General features: G+C 40.9%; 1 protein-coding gene across 3 annotated transcripts in view; it reads left to right on the forward strand.

The window, feature by feature from the left end:
• Window positions 1-24274, forward strand: part of LOC126425034 (CWF19-like protein 2) — a 188145-nt gene that overhangs the window by 160977 nt on the left and 2894 nt on the right. Inside the window, exons 15-16 of one of the 3 annotated variants that reach the window (XR_007576250.1) lie at window positions 2480-2661; window positions 22253-22380. The gene's annotated coding sequence lies outside the window, so the exon portion shown is untranslated. Of the gene's footprint in view, window positions 1-2479; window positions 2662-22252; window positions 22488-24274 lie in introns of those variants that run through there. The other 2 variants (XR_007576249.1, XM_050087942.1) reach the window with 2 other exon arrangements.

A 24274-nucleotide genomic window follows, 5' to 3' on the forward strand; every position in this document is an offset into this window, starting at 1 on the left:
CACGGACATCGGGAGGATGACAGTTCAAACCCACAACTGGCCATCCAAATGCCTGGATGGTTCCTTTAAAAGAGCACGACCGAGTTTCTTCCCCATCCTTCCCTAATCCAATGGGACCCATGACCTCACTGTTTAGTCCCCTCCCCTAAATCATCCAACCCCCCCCCCCCCCCCACCCCCACCCCCCCCACACACACACACAATGTTATCACACATTTATAAATTATTCTGTGGAGTAGAAATAGTTGTGAAGTACATATGATTTCAGTTTGTGTTTCAAATAAGTTTTATAATCCATTAGATACTTGACGTCACTTGGTTAGGCGATGATAGATTTTTACAGCTGAATACTTCACTTCTTCCTGTGCCACACTAGAACTGAGTGATAGCTAGTGTAAATCATTCCACTTCTAGTATTTTATTTATGAATCACTGCTGTTTTCAAACTTTGATTGGTTGTTGACAAAAACTTTGTGTAAATGTACTGTAAGGCTTTTGTCATTGTACCCACCTGTCTAAAGAGCTGCCTAAAAGAGTTTCTAGAGTGGGCACCACTTGTCATCCTACGGCACATTTCTGTGCAACAAATAACATCTCCATTAATGGAGAGACACTCCACAATATGACGACATGATAGTTCATGAGAATGGGAAAGATCACATTTTTCAACATTTTTTATTTCCAAACTCCACTACTATCTGCAGTGGGAAAGTTTCAGAGATCAGCTATTCAAGAATGTCTGTGATATATGACTTCTAGTTCAAGTTCTTATCCTTAAAATATCATGCCACATTTGTTGATTTTTCCTTCATGTGTTAGAGAGAGAAAGTGAGAGAGAAAGGGGGGGGGGGGGGGGGACGACTGTATGAGGGGATAGATATAAGGAAAAGAAGTGTCACATGTGAAACGTATCAAGTTTTTAGTGTAGGAGACAAAGTTTTTTTGGGTTTGTGAGACTTTTTAAAAGGACCAAATATTTCAGTGGCAACAGCTGAGATATTTGTTACATATTCAAGAAATAACAAGGTATCGTGTTGCTTTTCATAGATATTTCCCTCTCCTTATTTTTGTTAGTTTTGTGATCTCAGTACGAGATGTGGAGCTCCCTTTCCTATTAACTTCTACCATCATGTCTGTCCACAGTTGTGAAAGACTTCTCATTTACCCTCCTTTGCTGCAGATTAGATGGCACAGCTCTGAGGTAAAGATATGTACTCTGCTGCTCACTTTATGGTGTGTGGTGAATGTACTTCTGCTACATCACAATCTGTTCCCCCTTCCCCGTTCCATTCACGAGTGGTGCACGTGTAGGGTGACTGCCGGTGAACCCCCGTGTCAGCTTTAATTTCTCTGATTTTTCCTTGGGATCATTTTGTGAGTTATACAAGGTGTATCATAATTAATGGCATAAATGCATACATTTGAAAGTATATGATGCAAGAAACAAAAACGTATCACTAAACATAGGTCACTAGATGAATTGTTTGTGAGATAGTTGCTACTTTGTGGTTACCGGTCACCACTGACTTGATTCTGTGTAAATGTCACCCCAGTTAGGAAAAGGTAACAATACTGTACAAGATGAAGAAAAGTTATTAGAGATACTTTGGTAGAAGTGCAGGTGTTTTGAATGAACACAGTGACATTTACACAAGTGTACTTGTAGTTAAAGAAGTTGTTCAAAGTGTCATCCTTTCCTTGGATGCAGGCCTGTACTGCCAGGTATCAAAAATCGGAACGAATTAATAAATAAGTACTGAACCTGACAGAATGTATGCCACCCAGTAGCAGCCTGCCAAAAACCTCTTCCCCTCGTGACAAAACACCTACCAAATAAAGAAGAAGTAAATGTAAGTTGCAGTTGCCGATGCTGTGAGTCGACAGCTTGAATGCTGTGCTCACATACCGTGATAGTGGAATTTACAAAATGTGAATATAGCTAGTACAGTGTTCCACTTGGAATCCTTTGAGAAATGTTCTAATTAGCACTGGAATACAGTATGGAAAACTTTTGTGCAGAAGAGTTATGGTCAGTCTCAGTAAATCTTATTTCCGCTGCACTGACTGAAATTTCTCTCAGTGTCTTGCTCAGAGAATCTGAAATTAAGATTAAAACAAAGTAGTGGCTACCTTGTCTTTCAAGATCTGCAACTGTTTCATTTGGATTATGGCAGATTGCATAGATATAATACCAGGAAGATTATTTATAGTGACACTTGTATATTTTGTAATCAGTCTCAAGCAATATTTCAGTTATGAACAAACTATAGACAGGAAATACTATTTTAAAAAATGGGAAACTTTTGTACGAGAAGCTCAGGGGTCCTGTTTGTGTCTGAAAGTGTTATGTGATACAGCACAGGCTCTCTCATATCGTTTCAGTGTGTTTTCTTGGCGTGTAAAGACTTCTGTAAACAACTTTCATATTTTCTCTTAAACTGAATTTTACTTAAATTATCTTTTTCCCACTCCATTTCAGGCTGATGTCTCCAGATTCTCATCTTGGGGTCATTATCTTGAGAGGAACTGCAGTGAACTCTCAAGAGTTCATCCAGAGTTCTCGCATTTGGGTTTCGGAGGAGGATGTAAGATACTGTAGAGGGCATAAAAGTCTACACAAGTCCCATGTTTACATCTAAAGATGTGCAGATAATAGTGCATGTATGTGGTCTATATTTATTCAGTTTACAAAAATACTTAAATAAAGAGACATTATGTATTGTCCTGTTCTAGGTATTCAGTACCATTCACTTTTTTATGCACTGTATCAGCTTTTCATTATGCAGTGACCATCATAACTTGCATTTTTGCAACTTGTCCTCTTAAAAACTATGTAAGTAAACTGCAAATACAGATTCAGAATTCACCAAACAAAATAGTGCTCAGTGTTGAGGTATAAGTGGTTCGTAATAGTCTGAACCCATCGGTTAGGGAGAGGCAAACATATTCATCTTTGGAAACTACAGTCCAACAAAAATTACTTGATAGTTGGCACTTCACTCTTTGGAACTGGTTTCCTCCAATCAAAATGCTCATCATCACACGCAAACTGTTCGCCTTTGCCAAACTGCCCCAAAAATTGGTCAGTTCAGTTTCAGTTCCTTTGTCCAGCTTTTTTTCTTGATGTGTTTGGATCCTGAATCATGGATCTGGCACTTTTATTTCGTATTTCATATGCATGATAACCACACCAAAAACAACACGCACGCACGCACGCACGCACACACACACACACACACACACACACACACACACACACACACACACACACACACACACAACAATGCTAATAAAATACACACATTTCATACGCAGCGCTAACCAAACACTACTGGATGCATCCACACAAGATGTGATTCAGTGTCACATAGAAAGTTATCATAATCATAGAGATAGGCTTACACAGGATAACCTTCACACGACATTGTGTGAAGTCGGATTTTTGAAAGTTGCAGTTCATCATTGTGACTGGATCACCCCAGTTATAATTATGCTTACTTAATGCAGTGTTGTGGCATAGTGTAATAGCAAGCATATTAACCTACCGTGTAGGTCATATGTTTGAATCATCAACTGTTTCAAAACATTTTATTATGCTAGATCTAATCAATAGGGTTTAAATTCAAATTTGGAAAGAAAAGTTGCTACTCACCATGTAGCGAAGACACTGAGTCGCAGATAGAGTGAACAAAAAGACTGTCACAATATAAGCTTTTGACCAACAAGGCCTTTGTCGAAAACAGACGTCACACATACGCGCGCGCGCACACACACACACACACACACACACACACACACAACTGCAACCTCCGGCAGCAAAAGCCACACTGTGAGCAACAGCAGCAATGCATGATGGGAGTGGCAACTGGGTAGGGGTGAGGGAAAGGGATAAGTGCTGCTGGGGAGTGTGCAAGGACGAGGTGGAAAGAGGGTAGGGCAGCTAGGTGCAGTCGGGCGGTTAGATGCGGGGCGAGGGAGAGGGTAGCGGAAAAGGAGAGAAGTAAAAAGACTAGGTGCGTTGGTGGAATGAGAGCTGTGTAGTGCTGGAATGGGAACACGGAAGAGGGGCTGGACGGGTGAGAAAAATGACAAGGAAGGTTGAGGCCAGGAGAGTTATGGAAACATGGAGTACATTACAGGGAGAGTTCCCACCTGTGCAATTGTTCTGTTGGGCTGTCCAACACATCTTTTATTTCAATGACTGCTTCACAGCCTGTGCCATATGGAGCCTTTCCACAAACATCAGCTTTTCTGAAATGTGCAGGTGGGAACTCTCCCTGCAATATATCCTACGTTCCCATAACCCTGCTGGCCTCAACCTTCGTTAGTCATTTTTCTCACCCATACAACCCCTTCCCTGTTTACATTTCAGCACTACACAGCCCTCTTTCCTGCAATGCACCCAGTCCGTTTACTTCTCTCCTTTTCTGCTACCCCCCCCCCCCTGCCCCCCCCCCCCCCCCCCCCACCACCTCTTCTCGGCCCTCCGTCAACCTCGTGACTGCACCTAGCTGCCCTACCCTCTCTCCACCTTGTTCTTGCTTGGTCACCAGGAACACTTCACTATCCCCCACCCCTACCCTGCTATCCCTCCCCGTCCCCACCCCAGCAACCCAGTTGCTGCTCCCATCATGCAGTGCTGCTGTTGCTCGCAGTGTTGCTTCAGCTGCCAGAGGCTGCAGTCTGTGTGTGTGTGTGTGTGTGTGTGTGTGTGTGTGTGTGTGAGACCTATTTTTGATAAAGGCCTTGTTGACTGAAAGCTTATATTGTGACAGTCTTTTTATTGTGTCTATCTGCAACTCAGCATCTCCGCTATATGGTGGGTAGCAACTTTCCTTTTTGTAATATTTTTGCATTCCAACCTGGATTTTCCATTGATAAATTTTTTTTTATTTCTAATTCTTTGTGTCTCATTTTCATCATCATGTTGACTTTTTTATTTGTTCTTGTTTTCTTCATGTCATTCTTTTCTTCATTTGAAAGCTGCCTATGTTGCCTATAATCTGCAGCCAAGTGCCAACAAGGACTGCTCATAGGTTGGTTGCAGACAAGTGCCAACAAGGACTGCTCATAGGTTGGTAATGTGGCAGCACATAGCCAGTCTGAGGATAGTTTCAGGTAATCAGTGATAGCAAGGAACTGCAGTTTTCTTTTAGCACTGAAACTGAATTTCTTTTCTGTCTTGAGTTTGCTTGTAGAGGTTAGGTTTAATCGTTGTGAACAAAGCGATCCTAATTTTATCTCTGCCACAGATAGCTGACCACTGTTTTCTCAGATACACTGCACATCACGATGTTGTGGTTAGTGTAGGACATCAGTTTAAATTCAGGACTACAAAATGCATCATCTGCCACATTCAGTCATTAGTCACTTAAAATCAAAATAAAACTCAAGTTGTAAAGGAAATGCATCATTTACAACAACAAAACACATTGCACACACAAGCATCTGCCAACAGCAAAATGTGTCAAAGGCTTTAGCACAAAGACTATCAAATACTTCATAGCAACAAACTGTTTCTGATGATCGTGTCATCAGAAAGGTTTACATTTGGTTTGTTTGAGCAGTTGCCAGCAGGTTCATGCGCATGCGCAGTTTAGTCACATATGGCCAGTGCCTTGCTTTTGGCTACTTGTGCGGCTCTTGCTGTATCAGCAGTGGCAATGGGGACATAGTGTCCACATGACCTGTGATAAAGTTTAGTGATTTTGCTGCTTCCTCTTCGTTTATAGCTCTTACGTCAAATGAAAACAAAATGGATTTCTGTGCCAGGAGCTATAAAGTGAATTAAAATACATTCACATAATTATGGAAGGCTAAAATATGTTGTTAGTTTCAGTTTTCTGATTTTGTTTCACTTCCAGGGTTTTGACAGTCAGGCATTAATTGCCTTTCGCAATAATGAAGTTATTTCTGTCAATTTGCTAAAGAAATATGGCTTTTATTAATCTTTTCTCTAGAGGCAGTCAATTTATTTGAAATATTATTGGCTAGTATCAAATGCTTGCTGAATTTCAGGTGCATGTTTTTATCTTCTGGCACACATGGCATTATGCCATAATAAAGAACCAAACATGAGATAACATAGTACTGGTACTCCAAGCAAATTTGCATCCAAAAACCATACTGAAAAGCTTAATATCAGGATGGGGCCTATTTCTTTGTGAATCTGGACGTAACAAATGTGCGCCTTAAGCCGAATTATGCATTTTAGTATGGTTTACAGAATTCCGATGCTCTCGGTGTATCGTCGGATGTCCTGTTTCACTTATGACGTAATGTAACATCTCTTAATGTTATATAGGTACGAACATATAGGCTTCCTACGTCATTGTAGCTGTGCAAGCGCAGTAATGCTGTTTTCTGGTTCTCTGTGACAACTCCAGAACCAAATTCTAACAGGTTGCAGGAAAATATTGCCAATGATGGTTTTAAAAGCTTTACTTTCAGTGTAAATTTCATTTCAAAGAAGGTGAATTATGTGTGTGAACGTGCTTTGAATTTCTTAAATCACAGAGCGTTTGATTCCCATTTAAGGCTTAACACTTTGAGGGCAGCCACTTAGATGAATTTCTAGCCCAGCGGACCAGACATTTATGTCAGTATTTAAAATCTTACTGGCATATTTGTCTGACGTATCTTAAAGTGGAACACATACAAAAAAAAGGACCAACATTATATGTCAAAGCTTAGCTTTTCTTGCGGCTGTACTAAGTACATTAATTTAAACCATTAACTTTTCCTACTTGTGTGTTCGTGCTACTGAACAGTGATGTTGCTATTGGCTGACTACATCACAATATCTGCTATCATTGGCTGGGGAGATCATGTGACACGACCTACGATTGGCTGAGAGAAGCGAATCGCAATCTCGATTTTGATGCTTCGGGAACTAAGGTGCTGTGTTTGGTGGAATTTCAATACATACTTTCATATTATGAAAATATGCAGTGTGTCGTAATATGAAAATATGTAGTATACATGTTGCTCTATATCAAATATCTTTACAAAATGCATTTCTCTTCCGAGTTTCATTTTTTAAAGTGCTTGGCAGTTCTACGCTGGTGTATAAAATGTTAACCATTCAAAGGAGTGGTACATTACATGGTTTTGAGGGGAAGTATATAGTCACTTAACACAGAAAAAGTATTTTTTTAACCAGCAAATCTGGGAATTTTTTTTGCTTGTCCGTGTATATACCCTAACGTGTGATATTGACTTTTGTCCAGTAATAGATTTTATTTAGATACTTCTCAAAGTATCTTCTGAACCCTCTGTGTTTATAGCTGAATAGCACCAGGTTAAACACTTCAAGCCTCAATCTCTCTTGTACTCCAATGGACCAGAACTTGTCCAAGAATGGCCTTTCAAACTGTTCGTAGATGTGACATTTTTTAGTCATGTCAGTGGCCCACAGCAAGACATGGCCCTGTGTATAAACTACCACAGAGCATATCTTCTGTGCTTCGGTCCAGTTCCTTCGAAAAATGTTCCAGAATGCTCTTATGAACACAACTGGGTTTGTTTGCTTACTTTTTCAAGAATAGTGACATTGTAATAGTGATGATACCACTACGAAACACATTCAGTGGTGCCTCGCTGACGCGTATCAAAATACATTGTGGCATAACTCAATTTCGTGCACACATTTCTCTCCCTAAATTTACTTTTCTGTCCAACGTATTTTATGAGAATGTTCCAATTTGGAAATTGGATTAGGATAGGTACTATGATCACTATTGGCAGAGATGCTATGCAATGGATCATGAATTTTCCTACCTTACTGTTGGCTTTCTCACTCCTTCCAGAATTAATTCTCCAATTGATTATGTTTAATCTTTTGCACACTATGTGATTTGTGATTTCTTTCCAGAATTAATTCTCCAATTGATTATGTTTAATCTTTTGCGTACTATGTGATTTGTAATTTCCTTCCTCATTGCAGTTACATATTATACCATTCATGAAAGAGAGAAAGACAACAGTATAGTAAAAAATTTACAAAGTTATATAATTATCTTAAATTATTACAAATGTGCTAACTGTCTTCCAATGGCAACATCCTACTGCAGGTCGCCAGATAATACATTTTAAGAACGTTGTGGGAGTTCTAAAACATAGAATTCATATTAATGTCTTTTAGTTTAGTGTGCGACTTAGCAATTTACCTTTTCTCCCCAATGATGTACAAAGACACCAGCATGGCTGCGGCAGCCTTTCTCTCTTCGCAATGACTTCATCTCCAAAACTCTCCATTTAAAAGCGCAAGTCCTTGTTGCATCAGGAGAAGAAAATTAGGACATGGCTCGGTAGTAGAATGAAAACTTCCAACTTCCACATGTTGTAACTTTTACTTAAGGCAATACAATTGCAGTTTGGTACACTCAATCAACTTATCAAGTACAGTTAGGCAACCAGCTATCGCCATCATTCAATATTCACAATAGATTGAGACGAGGAGAACAATTGGCACCAAAAGCATTCACTTGGCCTTGGAAAAAGTAAACTGCCACACCTGACACATCAAATAAATTGAAAAGGTGGGAGCAGACACCATCCTGGCATTTGCTAGCGATGTTGCGGTCCTTGGCAACACCCTAGAGGAAGTATCACTGATACTCGCCAATTTCTCCACAGCGTTGAAGAAAATTGGGCTCGTGGTTTGTGATGATAAAATGTCTCATCATATGATGTTGTCTGGCTCTCCTTCCTTACATTGTTGTTGGTGGGCATGTCTCTCAATGAATTACCTTGGGTCCATACTGACTAGTAAAAGAGAAGTGATGAAAGAAGTGCATCAATAAATAATGAACACTAATTATATGTTCTTTCATCTGAACAGTTTATTCAAGTCACATCTAATATAAGAAGAATGAGATTCAGCTGCATATGACATTAGTATGGCTGATACTTGTACGTGGTTGTGAAACCTGGGTGACAGCAACAACTGAAGAAGCAGTCTATACCTTCGAGAGAAAGATACTTTGAAAGATCTAGGGACCCATCTACAATAACATGGAATGTAAACTGGAACAAAGAAATATGCGGTTTGCAGAACCACACATTGGCCAAATATTAGGGCAGAAAAGGTTGTGGTGGTTTGGCCACGTTTTTCAGGCTGATGAATCCTTCCCTAATCAAGTCCTCCATTCTCAGCTTTATGGAAAATAACCAAGGGGTTATCCAAAGATGTGATGGAAGGGTTGAGTATTACCAGTCCTTAAACAAATGGAGCCAACAGTGCTGGAAGATGAAGCTAGAGACAAGCAATGATGGACTACCATGTGCTGTAGTTACCTCCCCTGTTGTGAGGGACGGACTTACCTTTTTTATTGTACTTCTTGTTTTGTTTTTGAACAATGTAAACTCCAGGTTGGAATGACAGCAATATAAGGAAAAGACAGATTGCTAATTACCACTTACAATTAGCTTTGAGCCACAGTCTTCATCAGAAAAAGAAAGAGAAACACACACCATTCATTCATGCAAGCACACCTCATATACACATGACCTCCCACTCGGGCGGCTCGGACCAGAATGCAACTGTCACATGGGATGAAAGTGGCTATCTGGAGGGGGCAGGGAAGGGGAAGGGGTAGAAGTGTATGGGTGGGGAGAGAGGGGAGCACTGTCTTACGGAGTGTGTAGGGACTATACTGCCAATAGGCACATCGTCTGGAGGCTGTGGGGAAAAATAAAGCAAAAAGGCGAAAGACAGACAGGTGCAGCGGCAAAGGGCAGCACACAAAGAGAGTGGGAGAGAAGAAACTGTTGGCTGGAGGGTGTGGGAACACTATGTTACTGTAGAAACTAGGTGCACAACAATGGTAATTAATGACGAAATAGCTTGTTTTTATGACTTGTGTTACTACTGCTGCAGTATTAGAAAGAACTACTTAATTTTATTTAACAAACAGTGCCAAAACAAATGTAATCAAATTGCAAAACCACACCAGTCTTGGGTGCTTTTTTGAATTCACATTAATATTATACAACAACATTATGATTTTTAATGTAACAAAAAGTGTAATTGTACATTACATCTTAAACTCAATAGAAAGTGCAGCAGATAAGTGTAAAAGGAATCCAAAAGGTGTTTTTATCCATGTGGGAATGAATTCCCTTCAAAGCAGCAGTGAAGAATAAATCGAAAACCACACAAGGAACCTTATTTGAATGGCCAAAAGCCTCTACTCAACTTCCAGAATAATAATCAGTGGTGCTGTGTCCAGGAGATTTGTGAGTGACAGTTATGTGTAGAGAATAAATGGCAATAAAAGAACAATGCAGTAAAATAGTAGTCATTTTCATTGATCCCAACAAATCTCTAAGTGCAAAGTGTCTTGCCAAGGATGCTCTACATCTGAGTAAGTTAAGATAAAAATATTTAGTAAGATGTTCACAGATACTTACCATCTTCTAAAAATTAGGGAACTTATAAATAGTGATTGCAAAAATCTTATGAAGAAATACAAGAGACCAAGCTAAGCCATTATCTTGAAAGAAATGTGCTAAAGCCTTTGAGAAACAGTCAAGGTAGGTATGTTATGCCCTAGAATACAAATGGTGTAAATATATGCTTCAAATAACAAAAGCTCAATAATAGACGAATTGGAAATTTGCAAATACTATAGTTTTTGTTATTAAAAAGAGCACTGGTTTGCTGAAGATGCAATTAAAATTTTAACCAAAACAGGGAATTACAGGTCAGCAAATAGTTCTGCAGAAGAAACAAGTCACATGGAGGCTCATGTATACTTCTGCATAGTGATATAAATTATGAACCCAGAAATTGTCTTCAGTAAATCTTATAGTACTGTGAATATATAGAATCCCCTTGAGGTCAACAACAGAACTATTGTTATCTAAGTTTCAAATTATGCTAGAAGACCTTTATAGAGAAAGAAAGAAAAAAATCTAATAGCTGCTGGTTTTAGTATTGATATCACATGTGATAGTACATGGTGTGGCAAATAAAAGTATCCCATCTGAGTGGATACAATTGGAATTTGTGGCAGCATTAACGGAGAAGGAAAAGACCTACAGCTACTTCCAACAAATTGGAGCAACTACCCATACAGCCGGCCGAACATTGGAGCACACTTACAGAATCTTCATGCGTGTCAGAGATGTTAGCAGAGATCAGTCTGGTCACAGCCGTAACAGACAACTCAAGTCATCTGTTCTGTCTCTGTGTGATTACTTTGTGTGGGGAGCCCTCAAGTCTAAGGCGTATTGCAACAACCCTCTTAGCCTTCAAGCATTCCAGCAAAACATTTCAGATGAGACTGCAGCAATTTCAGCAGTCCAGCTTAGATGCACCTTCAATAACGTGCTGATCAGTCCCAAAAGTGGTTACTTTCAACAACTGCTATAATCAGGTTAGTACTGTATTTCCTTTCCTCTTCTGGTTTTTTGTACCCAGGACCAGTTTTATTTGCCCCACCCTGTAGCTATGTTTCAAGACTGAATTTCTTTGAATCTACTGGAAGCAATATCCAGTGAGTAACATGTATTGACAATGTTTTATATATATATGTGATGTAACTTACCAAACGAAAGCATTGGTATGTTGATAGACACAAACACACACACAAAATTCAAGCTTTCGCAACCCACGGTTGCTTCAAGTTTATTTTTTCCACCTAGATAGATAAGATATATTTTTCCCACGTGGAATGTTTCACATTGACACCGGTGTGTCAGACCCACCATACTTGCTCCGGACACTGCGAGAGGGCTGTAAAAGCAATGATCACACGCACGGCACAGCGGACACACCAGGAACCGCGGTGTTGGCCGTCGAATGGCGCTAGCTGCGCAGCATTTGTGCACCGCCGCCGTCAGTGTCAGCCAGTTTGCCGTGGCATACGGAGCTCCATCGCAGTCTTTAACACTGGTAGCATGCCGCGACAGTGTGGACGTGAACCGTATGTGCAGTTGACGGACTTTGAGCGAGGGCGTATAGTGGGCATGCGGGAGGCCGGGTGGACGTACCGCCGAATTGCTCAACACGTGGGGCGTGAGGTCTCCACAGTACATCGATGTTGTCGCCAGTGGTCGGCGGAAGGTGCACGTGCCCGTCGACCTGGGACCGGACCGCAGTGACGCACGGATGCACGCCAAGACCGTAGGATCCTACGCAGTGCCGTAGGGGACCGCACCGCCACTTCCCAGCAAATTAGGGACACTGTTGCTCCTGGGGTATCGGCGAGGACCATTCGCAACCGTCTCCATGAAGCTGGGCTACGGTCCCGCACACCGTTAGGCCGTCTTCCGCTCACGCCCCAACATCGTGCAGCCCACCTCCAGTAATGTCGCGACAGGCGTGAATGGAGGGACGAATGGAGACGTGTCGTCTTCAGCGATGAGAGTCGCTTCTGCCTTGGTGCCAATGATGGTCGTATGCGTGTTTGTCGCCGTGCAGGTGAGCGCCACAATCAGGACTGCATACGACCGAGGCACACAGGGCCAACACCCGGCATCATGGTGTGGGGAGCGATCTCCTACACTGGCCGTACACCACTGGTGATCGTCGAGGGGACACTGAATAGTGCACGGTACATCCAAACCGTCATCGAACCCATCGTTCTACCATTCCTAGACCAGCAAGGGAACTTGCTGTTCCAACAGGACAATGTACGTCCGCATGTATCCCGTGCCACCCAACGTGCTCTAGAAGGTGTAAGTCAACTACCCTGGCCAGCAAGATCTCCGGATCTGTCCCCCATTGAGCATGTTTGGGACTGGATGAAGCGTCGTCTCACGCGGTCTGCACGTCCAGCACGAACGCTGGTCCAACTGAGGCGCCAGGTGGAAATGGCATGGCAAGCCGTTCCACAGGATTACATCCAGCATCTCTACGATCGTCTCCATGGGAGAATAGCAGCCTGCATTGCTGCGAAAGGTGGATATACACTGTACTAGTGCCAACATTGTGCATGCTCTGTTGCCTGTGTCTATGTGCCTGTGGTTCTGTCAGTGTGATCATGTGATGTATCTGACCCCAGGAATGTGTCAATAAAGTTTCCCCTTCCTGGGACAATGAATTCACGGTGTTCTTATTTCAATTTCCAGGAGTGTGTGTGAGTGTGTGTGTGTGTGTGTGTGTGTGTGTGTGTGTGTGTGTGTGTGTGTGTGTGTCTATATATATATATATATATATATATAATAGAGGTCCCACGAACCTACTACGGTGTCGTAGCAGGCGGAGAGGTGATACTCCGACGTGGCGCATCCCAGGTGGTGGATAGGGGGGTCCTCACCAGCTTGCCGGCGGACTTGAGCGAAATAAAATAGCTCTCACGGACCAAACACACAACATCAAGAAATCCATTAGTGTCTGTTCTGGTATCCAGCGACTAGTGGTCTCCGTCTGTTTACCTAGTTGGTGCGGCAGTGAAATATGGCTTGATCTCAACAATCAAGTCTGTAATTACCGTGATCTTGTTGAAGGTCACCACAACCAACTTCAACTTGAAGTAATCATGATGGAACAAATGGAAAGAAATCCGCTACCCCAGGCCCCAGTCAACGGACTGGACTCTCCTGGTCATCGGATTCTGGGGGACCAGGAACATCATGAGGAGAAGAGTCGGAGCTTCTCAAAACCTCTTCGCAAGCACTACCTTGGCACTCTCAATGCAAACACTCTGTTCAAACTTGGAAAACTAAAACAACTGACAGACATGCTAGATAAATTTCACATCAAAATTCTTGCCATCCAAGAGACGCGCTTCGTAGATGAAAACCATTTCGACACAGAACATTACAGGATTTACAAAGGTAAACCTGCTGTCAGAAGAGGAACACCATTATTGTTTGGTACAGGGTTTGCAGTACACAAATCAGTCATGGATAACATCATAGACTTCAATTCAATATCAGAACGTATCTCGACACTGTCCTTCAAATCAGGTAATAAAGCATACACAATTATCAACGCACATGCACCTACAAATGACCATAACAGAAAGAAGCCACAAGAAATTGAAGACTTCTGGGAAGACATGGAGGAAGTAACTAACAACGTACCAGAAAGACATGTGAAAATTGTAATGGGTGATTTCAATGCGCAGCTTGGTAAGGAGAGAAAATTCAGAGAAATAACAGGCCCATACTCAGCACATATTCGCACGAACAGAAATGGGGAACACCTCATAAAATATTGTCAAAACTTTAACCTCAAAATCATGTCAACACAATTTCAAAAACCAAGACGAAAACTTACAACATGGAAAGCACCCAACACAGTGTAGGGAGAATTTCAGATTGATCATGTGGCCATATCCAAGAAAAATTTGCGGGAAATTCTAAATGTCAGAACACGTAAAGGAGTCTTCGAGTCTGATCATTATTTGCTACAAGTTAAGATTAGGCCAATCCCAAGACTGAAACAGACAGCGCAAAACAAAATAGTCAAACCTGATCCGGAATACTTGAAGATAAACAGGGATAAAATCGTTGAAGAAATTAATAGGCACTCAATAGACACATGGACAGATCTGGCGAAGGCAGTTCAGAAGACTATGTGCTGGGGACAACCACCTAGAAAACGCAAACATAGGTGGTGGAACGCAAAGTGTGATGAAGCCATTGAGAGAAGAAAGCAAGCATGGGACAAGTTCAGTAGCTACAGAAATTCAGAAACATGGAAAGAATTTCACGAAGTTCAGAAACTAGCATCGAAGGAAATCAGAAGGGAAAAACGAGCATATGACAATAACAGACTAAAAGAAATTGAGGAAGATTTCAAAAGAAATAACACAAGAAATTTTTACAGAACTTTCAAAGAAAATATTAAGGGCTATCAACCCCCTAGCCTCTGCTTCCGAAGAACAGATGGATCCCTGGAAACAAACACAAAAGAAAACTGTAAAATTCTCAAACATTACTTTGATAAACTTCTTAACTGCAAAAAACCTACAGGAAAATTAACATTCCAAAAGACCACATCTAATGCCGATTCTGATCCACCCACAATAGAAGAGATAGAGGAAATCATAAAACAAATGAAAAATAACAGAGCTGCCGGAGAAGATGGTATTATCGCCGAGATCTGGAAACTCCAAGATGAAAACATCACCAAAAATATCCATAAGATTATCTCCGAAATTTGGATCACAGAGAAAGTGCCAGAGGAATGGAAATGTGCATTGATCCATCCGTTACATAAAAAGGGTGATAAGTCAGATCCAAACAATTACAGAGGCATTTCGCTAGTACCAGTTACATACAAAATTTTCTCTAAGGTGCTATTAAACAGACTAGAACCACAAGCAGATCTGCAAATTGGGGAATACCAGGCAGGCTTCAGAAAAGGGAGATCATGCATCGAACAGATCTGGAACTTGAGAACACTTTTGAAAGTCAGACAGGCAAGAAACACTGTAGTTACCTTTGTGGACTTTAAAAAAGCATATGATTCCATAGACAGACAGACACTCTTTGACGTACTGGAAGAATATGGTATCGACAGAAAAACCAGGGCACTTATACAACAGACGCTTACAGACACTACCTCCAAGATTAAGTTCATGGGAGAAATTTCGGAACCCTTCCACATACACACAGGTGTCCGACAAGGAGACGGGCTCTCACCAGTCCTGTTCAACATGGTGTTAGACAAAATTATCAAGCAGTGGGAGGAACAAGTTAAAGGAATACAGCTGGGAAGAACACGTGAAACCAAAACAATCATAAAATGTCTGGCATTTGCAGATGATATAGCCATACTCAGCAATAATACACAGGAGGCAAAGGAAGCACTGGAATGCTTGCATGAAATAGCTGCCAAAACAGGTCTGCAGGTATCTTACGAGAAGACACAATATATGGAACGACAGACCAACAATGTACACACCATGCATACGGTATATGGATCCGTAGAAAGAGTCGAAAAATTTAAGTATTTAGGGGAGTACATACAAATGGGAGGATCAAACTAGGCGGCTAACATGGAACGAACGAAGAAACTCCAGAAGGCATACAAACTCACATGGTCACATTATAATAAGAAAAGCATATCGAGGCAGGCCAAACTTAGGCACTACAAAACAGTTGTATTACCAGAAGCATTGTACGCGTCAGAAACAACCACAATTGGAGCATCAGGCATCATAGACACAGAAAAAATAGAACGCAAAATTCTCAGAAAAATATTTGGACCAATTCACAGAGATGGCATATGGATGAAGCGACCTACCAAAGAGCTGTACCAGCACACTGACAGACTAACAGACGCGATCAGAAAACGCAGATTAACTTTCTATGGGCACATACAGAGAATGGACAACAACCGACTTACAAAGAAAATTTTTGATGTAGTAAACAGCTCAAGCAAGAAAACAAATTGGTATCATGAAATAGACGAAGACTTAAGGCAGATAGGGATCAACAGGCAAATGATAGGAGACAGGAAATACTTCAGAAACAAAGTTAGGAGTGCAAAATTTATTGTAAAGGAGAGAAAGAAGAAAGGAACATTATGGACAGAGCAAAGGAAACAGGAGCACAGCCAAAGGATGAAGAGATTTTGGGAAGAGAAGAGGAAGAAAGGAAAGAAGTGAAAATTGTGTCATCATGTGATTTTCGAGTTCAAACACTGTCCATAAGGGCAACAATGAAATGAATGAATGAATGAATATAATATATAGGATGTGGCAAAACCCACATCTTTTCGTCTTTCCCTCTCCTTCCCTCTTTCCTGACGAAGCAACCGTTGGTTGCGAAAGGTAGAATTTTGTGTGTGTGATTGTGTTTGTTTGTGTGTCTATCGACCTGCCAGCGCTTTTGTTTGGTAAGTCTCATCATATATATATCAAAAAACAAAGATGATGTGACTTACCAAACGAAAGCGCTGGCAGGTCGAAAGACACACAAACATACACACAAAATTCAAGCTTTCGCAACAAACTGTTGCCTCATCAGGAAAGAGGGAAGGAGAGGGAAAGACGAAAGGATGTGGGTTTTAAGGGAGAGGGTAAGGAGTCATTCCAATCCCGGGAGCGGAAAGACTTATCTTAGGGGGAAAAAAGGACGGGTATACACTCGCGCACACACACACGTATCCATCCACACATATACAGACACAAGCAGACATATTTAAAGACCCTGTGTGTGTTTGTGTGTCCTTTAAATATGTCTGCTTGTGTCTGTATATGTGTGGATGGATACGTGTGTGTGTGCGCGAGTGTATACCCGTCCTTTTTTCCCCCTAAGGTAAGTCTTTCCGCTCCCGGGATTGGAATGACTCCTTACCCTCTCCCTTAAAACCCACATCCTTTCGTCTTTCCCTCTCCTTCCCTCTTTCCTGATGAGGCAACAGTTTGTTGCGAAAGCTTGAATTTTGTGTGTTTGTTTGTGTGTCTGTCGACCTGCCAGCACTTTCATTTGGTAAGTCACATCATCTTTGTTTTTATATATATATGAATTAATAGAGGGAAACATTCCACATGGGAAAAATATATCTAAAAACGAAGATGATGTGACTTACCATACGAAAGCGCTGGCAGGTCGATAGAAACACAAACAAACACATACATATACACAAAATTCTAGCTTTTGCAACCAATGGTTGCATCGTCAGGAAAGAGGGAAGGAGAGGGAAAGACGAAAGGATGTGGGTTTTAAGGGAGAGGGTAAGAAGTCATTCCAATCCCGGGAGCGGAAAGACTTATCTTAGGGGGAAAAAAGGACAGGTATACACACACACACACACACACACACACACACACACACACACACACACACATCCGCACATACACAGACACAAGCAGAGATTTATTTAAGGAATTCGGGATATTCACAGTACCTTCGCAATATGTGTATTCACTTGTGAAATTTGTCATTAATAACCGACCCCAATTCCAAAATAACAGTGAAGTGCATAGCTACAACACTAGAAGAAAGGATGATCTCCACTGTGCTGGATTAAATCTCACTTTGGCACAGAAAGGGGTGAATTATGCTGCCACAAAAATCTTTGGTCATTTGCCAAATAGTATTAAAAGTCTGACAGATAGCCAACCAACATTTAAAATCAAGTTAAAAGAAAAATATAAACGACAACTCCTTCTACTCAATAGATGAGTTCTTAGACATGAAGTAGTAACTAAAAAGTAATAATTAATTATTTTGCGTAAAGAGAACTTAGGTTAAAGTGACATGTTCCACATCATTACGTACGCATATTCATGATCTACGGAACAAGGATTAATCTATGTATGTATGTATGTATGTACATCAGGATTCAGAAAAAATGCACAAATTTGTAATCAGTACCCTCAGCAACTTAGAAACTTGGTCTCAGCTAAATGGGTTGAATTTAACATATCTAAGGCTCACATGATACAATTCAAAACCAAATGGTCAAAATGTAAACAGATTAAGATTATCCATGACAGCCAAGATAACTGTCTCTTAGGATTAAATCTGGATAAATATTTGAGCTGGCAGGCACACAATGAGTACCTAGCAAGCAAATTGAGTAGCTTTGCATTTGCAATACAAATATTATTAATTGCAAGTGACATGGACACATGAAATTAGTGTGTACAGTCTACTTTGAGTCCGTTATTAGGTCTGGTATTGTTTTTTGGAAAACTCGACAAATGTAGAGTGGATAGTAAAAATTGAAGTAAAAATGATTAGAAATTTGTGCACAGTAAATCATTAAGAACCACGTTGTCCATTACTTAGAAAACTCAAATTTTAACTCTGCTGTCTCCATATATACACTGCTGGAAAAAAACAAGTACACCTGGAAAGACAACGTTGATTCTGATCCAATGACAGCATATGGCACCTGGGGCTAGTAGATGTACTGATAATGGTTGCAATGTCATAATAGGGAAAGCTCATAGCCGAAAGGCTCAGTGTAGTGCAAATGTGTGAAGCAAGCAGGCAACCATGCCATGGAGATGCTCTCGTGTTTGCTATGTGAACATCCTCACACCTGTGGATGATGTTCTGGAAGTCCACACAGCACAGATGCCCACCAAGATCATTGTATTGTAAGGGTAGCAGTGGCATATTGTACAGCTACCATAGCACAGATAATAGGGCTTGTGAGCCAAGACACGTCAACACAAACTGTTGGGAACCGGTTATTAGTAAAGGGACTATGGGCATGCACTCCTCTAGCTTGTGTTCCAATCACACCACACGATTAAAGTGCACTGCTCAACTGGTGCCGTTGAAGGATCACTTGGAACATGGAATGGCACACTGTGGCCTTCAGTGCTGAAAACAGATTCTGTCTGCCTACAAGTGACGGTCATCTGCGCATACGACGTAGACCTGGTGAGCACTGTCTTGTAAAGAGCATTCGTCCGAGCGTCGGGTCTTATTGTTTGGGGTACGATAAGCTACACCTCTTGTTCACCTTTGGTGTTTCTGGAGGAGACACTAACCAGTGCTCAATATGTGCAGACTGTTATTAGAACCTTTCTTTTGCCGGTTTTGCGACAGGAGGATGATGGGCTGCCTGTGAAGCTCAATGTGCTCTGCAAGACATGAAGGAACTTCCGTGGCTAGCACGATCTCCACACTTTTCTCCGGTCAAGCTCAAGTGGGATATGATGGGACAAGAATTGACTCGTGTGAATTGCCAACTAACAACTCCTACATAACTACAGGAACAGGTTGAGCAGGCATGGCATAATGTATCCCAGAACAGTACTTGCCATCTGTACGTACTAATATGGGTGATTCAGCATGGGTTGATAGCTGGTACCTTAGAACCATTTGTGCTATTAATGTGTAAATATAATCATATCATGTACTCCATAAGCACAGTTGTAACAATAAATCTTGAGTGAACTGGAAACCTCTAAAAGGGAGTGCTAATTTTTTTCTGGCAGTGTATATAAGATAAATATCTTTCTGTATACCAAACGAATTATTTTAAGGGAACCATTTTGAAAGTCTCTTCAGGTTTGCTGCCCGATCCTAAAATCAACTTGCCTCGATATTTCGGCGATCCAACTGGTCGCCATCTTCAGGAAAATGCTGCTTCTGCTGATGAGTCCCGCTGAGAACTGACGCCAGGTTGCAATTCGACGTCCTATATAGGCCACCGTTCAGTACACGGCGCATGCGCCGCCCATCACGGTTTCTGCCTTCCTAGGCAGGGAGGTGGCGCCACCCTTAGTGAAACACTGCTGGCAGCGATATATCGCAATCAAGGCCGCACCGAAGAACGTGGATACCTTCTTCGTCTGGCCGCATGGATATGATGCTCTTCAACTGTCTTCATCCCCGTATCAAATTTACTATGGAGGTTGAAAATTTTTAGACGTTATGGTTTAACCAGATGGTACTTTGGGACACAGTATTCATCGAAAGCCGACACACACAGATTGGTATCTGCATCCTAAGAGTTGTCATCCACCACACCAACGCAGTGGCATCCTTAGGACTTTGGTATGGAGAGCATATGCCATTTCCGACACGGACAGCTTAACCCAAAAACTTGAGCATTTGATGGCTGTTTTTTAAGGAAAATGGATACACCAAGAAGCAGATTCGTCGGGCTATAGAGTTTGGACCATCTCCGGAGGTGTATGGAGGGGAACATAGATCTGTGGCCTTTCTTCCTTATGCTGGAGGCTTATCGTTTAAGATTGGACGAATTTTAAGGAATTTTAACATTAAGAGTGTGTTCCGTCCACCTTCTAAGATTAGGGCTCTGCTCGGCTCTGTGAAAGATGATTTGGGGCTTTGGAAACCCAGTGTGTACAAAATTCCGTGTCAATGTGGGAAAGCTTACATTGGCTGTTCGATTCGCTCAGTGCATGACAGGTGTGTGGAACATTGCCGTCATACAAGACTACAACAGCCGGAAAAATCGGCAGTAGCAGAACACTGCCTAAATGAGGCACACAGTATGAAATTTGGTGAAACTGTGGTTGTTGCCAACATTTCTGGTTTTTGGAACAGTGTCTATAAAGAGGCGATTGAAATTAGGTTGGCTGATAATTTAATCAGCAGAGACAATGGGTTTCCTCTTAGCAAGACGCTGAATCCTGTATTATCTCGCATCAAAACTGAACATTCTTTGGTGCGGCCTTGATTGCGATATATCGCTGCCAGCAGTGTTTCACTAAGGGTGGCGCCACCTCCCTGTCTAGGAAGGCAGAAACCGTGATGGGCGGTGCACATGCTGTGTACTGAACGGTGGCCTATATAGGACGTCGATTTGCAACCTGGCGTCAGTTCTCAGCGGGACTCATCAGCAGAAGCAGCATTTTCCTGAAGATGGCGACCAGTTGGATCACCGAAATATCGAGTCAAGTTGATTTTAGGATCTGGCAGCAAACCCAAAGAGACTTTCAAGACTTATTACACCAGGAAAGCCTATGTAATCACAGGAAACCATTTTGTTTATTCACATAACACAAGAAAGAAAGAAAATTTTATGCTTCCCACCACCTCAAATTGTATGCACAGGGATCTCAATATAAGGGAATGAAAATTTATAATATATTAAAAAGGGACAAGTTAATGCAGTTGAATTTAAGTCTACTTAAAAAAAGCTACATGAGGTGTTGAGACTGAAATGTTGTTACTCAGTGGATGAATTCATGCAGGATGAACTGGAAATGTGAGCCGGACTCAAAGTGTTACATATCGTAAGAAGTATCATTTTAATGATGTTCTTTATTTTAGTAATATTATTTGTGTAAAAATCATTTTAAATGTATTAAACAATTTTGACATGTCTCCTGCATGCAAATCAAATAGATTGCAAATGTATGTCATTATACGGATAAACCACAATTCCACTAATGTCCCTGAATTCACACAGCCACATTACATCCATAAAAGAAAAAGAAAAATGTTCACTCTTATTCCCAATTAGAACAACTACTTCCATATTTTCATGAAAATATTAAGACCACAAGCCCATTAACAGTTCTGAGAAACAAAATTGTCTCCCATTTATGACATTAACATTAACCGTAAAGTCAGTACTGCTTTTTTTAAAAAAAATGGCTATAGAATATAGCTGTTGTGTTTTTCAGTTAGTGTATTAGTGTTATCAACATATAACAACATCTGTATTTATCATAAAATAATAGTTATCTGCATGTTATAAGAGCATAGATACTTTTCATTCACCTAACATGTATCTTTAGATATTGAATCAACAAAATGAAAACAGTGGAAGGAGTGGCTGACAAGTTACATTTTTAAATGTCTGTTTAATTGTCACACAAATTATCTCATGTAATTCTTTTATTTCTTTCAGAAGTGCCTCTGTTCCACCAATGAACCAGCTACTACTAACATTCAGATACTTTGCCTCTGGTGATTTCTTTCTGTCCATCGGAGACTTTATTGACATTGACAAGGAGACAGCCAGCAGGATTATTAAAAGTATGTTTATGTCAATGGACAACGTGCTCAAGAGACACTTTTTTTTAATATTTCAGTTCTCCGTTGTAATTAAATGAAAATAAAATAAACAAATGTAAAAGAATTAATATATTTTTATTCTGAAACCATTTGCTTTAATGTCTCTTTTTCTAATACTAATTTTGAGCTTTGTTGTTGTTGTGGTCTTTAGTCCAGAGACTGGTTTGATGCAGCTCTCCATGCTACTCTATCCTATGCAAGCTTCTTCATCTCCGAGTAACTACTGCAACCAACATCCTGAATTTGCTTAGTGTATTCATCTCTTGGTCTACCTCTACGATTTTTACCCTCCACAATTCCCTCCAATACTAAATTGGTGATCCCTTGGTGCCTCGGAACGTGTCCTGCCAACCAGTCCCTTCTTTTAGTCAGGTTATGCCACAATTTCCACTTCTTCCCAATTATATTCAGTACCTCCTCATTAGTTACGTGATCTACCCATCTAATCTTCAGCATTCTTCTGTAGTACCACATTTCGAAAGCTTCTATACTCTTCTTGCCTAAACTACTTATCGTCCACGTTTCACTTCCATACATGGCTACACTTCACACAAATACTTTCAGAAAAGACTTCCTGACACTTAAATCTATATTGATGTTAACAAATTTCTCTTCTTCAGGAACGCTTTCCTTGCCATTGCCAGTCTACATTTTATATCCTCTCTACTTTGACCATCATCAGTTATTTTGCTCCCCAAATAGCAAAACTCCTTTACTACTTTAAGTGTCTCATTTCCTAATCTAATACCCTCAACATCACCCGACTTAATTCGACTACATTCCATTATCCTCGTTTTGCTTTTGTTGATGTTCATCTTATATTCTCCTTTCAAGACACTGTTCATTCCGTTCAACTGCTCTTCCAAGTCCTTTGCTGTCTCTGACAGAATTACAATGTCATCGGCAAACCGCAAAGTTTTTATTTCTTCTCCATGGATTTTAATACCTACTCCGAATTTTTCTTTTGTTTCCTTTCCTGCTTGCTCAATATACAGATTGAATAACTCGGGGAGAGGCTACAACCCTGTCTCACTCCCTTCCCGACCACTGCTTCCCTTTCATGCCCCTTGAGTCTTATAACTGCCATCTGGTTTCTGTACAAATTGTAAATAGCTTTTCGCTCCCTGTATTTTACCCCTGCCACCTCCAGAATTCTAAAGAGAGTATTCCAGTCAACATTGTCAAAAGCTTTCTATTAAGTCTACAAATGCTAGAAATGTAGGTTTGTCTTTCCTTAATCCATCTTCTAAGGTAAGTCATAGTGTTAGTATCGCCTAACGTGTTCCAACATTTCAACGGAATTCAAACTGAACTCCCCCAAGTTCAGCTTTTTCCAGCCATGACTTATAAAACTGATAGTTCAGTAATTTTCACACCTGTCGACAGCTGCTTTCTTTTTAATTGGAATTATTATATTGTTCTTGAAGTCTGTGGATATTTCACCTGTCCCATACATCTTGCTCACCAGATGGCAGAGTTATGTCATGGCTGGCTCTCCCAAGGCTATCGGTAGCTCTGATGGAATGTTGTCTGTTCCTGGTGCCTTTTTTTGGCTTAGGTCTTCCAGTGCTCTGCCAAGTTCTTCATACAGTATCATATCTCCCATCTCATCTTCCTCCTCAATTTCCATAATATTGCCCTTAAGTACATCGTCCTTGGATAGACCCCCTCCCTCCCTCCATCTTTCTGCTTTCCCGTCTTTGCTTAGGGCTGGTTTTCCATATGAAATTTTGATATTCTCTTTTCTCCAAAGGTCTCTTTAATTTTTCTGTAAGCAGCATCTATCTTACCCCTAGTGATATATGCCTCTACCTCCTTACATTTGTCCTCTAGCCATCCTTGCTTAGCCATTTTG

Source organism: Schistocerca serialis, chromosome 10, assembly GCF_023864345.2.
Source record: "Schistocerca serialis cubense isolate TAMUIC-IGC-003099 chromosome 10, iqSchSeri2.2, whole genome shotgun sequence".
Classification (NCBI taxonomy): domain Eukaryota; kingdom Metazoa; phylum Arthropoda; class Insecta; order Orthoptera; family Acrididae; genus Schistocerca; species Schistocerca serialis.